This window comes from Trichinella spiralis (assembly GCF_000181795.1).
Source record: "Trichinella spiralis strain ISS 195 chromosome Unknown Scfld2, whole genome shotgun sequence".
NCBI lineage: Eukaryota > Metazoa > Nematoda > Enoplea > Trichinellida > Trichinellidae > Trichinella > Trichinella spiralis.
Genome location: NW_003526941.1, coordinates 9,934,081 through 9,935,903, shown reverse-complemented (window position 1 = coordinate 9,935,903; position 1,823 = coordinate 9,934,081).

The following is a 1,823-nucleotide window of genomic DNA, read 5'->3' as shown; positions in this document are numbered from 1 at the left end:
AATATTTCAAGTCCCATTTCCGGCATGTTTGCCATTTCGCAGAACTCATTTATGCCAGACTTTATCTGTTTGTTTGTATTACATTGCACATTTATCTTTTTTTAGAAAAATAAACTTTTTCATTAATAAAGAATTGTTGTTGCTGTTGTTGCATTGTTCTTGATTTATATTAAAAGAAAAAATTTTTTTTTCTTACTTTTAAATAGATTATTAATTTACTTGAGTTACGTGCATTATTTCATTTTCCCCCATTTTAACTGTTTTGTTTTTGTTCCTATAAACTAATTAATATTGCTGGCTGGCAACTAGTAATGGCAAACATGATTTTTCCCTTTTTAACTAATCCTACATGAGCATCATCGTTAAGAAATAACGCAGTATTGGTCTTTTGTTACGTCTTTGTATTGTGTCTTTGTAATGAAGAACTTTCCAAATTCGACATCGCCAAATCGTATCTTCTCCAACGTGCCTATACTTACCTCATTTGACCAACAAATAGAATTGACCAACAAACGATTCGATCCAACCTAACCACAACCTTTCACCGATCATGACTTTCTCCACTTGTCTTCTTTCTTCTCCATTTGCATTACTGTTCATTACGTGTTTACGTATTTGTATGCAATGCTTTCATGTGTCAGAGTTTTTACAGAGTCAAATTGAAAATTACAAAATCAGAGAAAAAAACTATTTGGAGAAATAAATTGAAAAAATATAATGTACAATGCAGAAAAGGAAAAAAGTGAAAATAAAAAAGAATCAAAAGAAATAATGGGAGAAATTGAAAATTCAATAAAATGTATAAAGTAGAGAAAAATAAAGTTTGAATGAATGAAAAAAATTTTTTAAATAAAAATAAAATAAAAATAGTTTGCTTTGGAAATTAAACTATGTAAAAAAAATAAAACAAAAATTGAAAAATCAACAAAAATCAAAAATTATTTCGACACATGAAAGCAGTTGTATACATATATTTTGCTGCGTGAAAGACCAAGTACTGCATTATTTCAAAACTCAGCCATGCAGGCTGGTCGTTAACTTAATTAAACCTATGGAATAACTTCGCCCTTTCGAAGTATCCCAAACCCAGACCTACAGAATTGGGGTCCCAGGGACTTTGTCTTCTCTTGTTCTGCTTCGTGTCGTCCGCGTTTTCATTTTTTCTTTTCTTCGTTGGTCATATCTGTAAAAATGATAAATAATAAATCAAAAGTTTTCTCTTTATCAAATTTCAGTTTACTTAAAAAAAGAATCCAAATGCACATTTAAATTTACCCCGCCTTAATAAAATAATTGACTTAGTCGAAACACGCCTCCCCATGTCTGAGTTGCACATTTGAAAATTCAAAAATGACCTACATAAATGGAACTCATCGCAAAATCTTTTCACTAAAATATCAGCACACTGGCTGCGTATGCTGACAAACAAAGTTAACCGAACAAAAGATGTAATTTACCAAATGGCTCTGATGCTGTGAAATTTGAAAAAAAGTGAAAATAAAGTTTATTAATTTTCAATCTTTCTAAAGATGAAGTCATATCTAATCTTAATATGAAGATTAAAAAGTACAGTTTTACAGTGAAAAATATCTCACTCATATACTACATACTACAAACTTGAAAATTTCATTAAACTAAGGATTAACATCACCTTTACGAAATATCATTAGCCGTGCTTCACAGAATCACAAGAAATCGCATTTACCTCTTGCCTTCTCTTGTTCTGCTTCGTGCCCGTCCGTGTTTTCACATTTTCTTTGCTCCATTCTTTAACCTGCAATAACCCAATATTAAAACTTAAAACTGTGCGCACTTTATCATAA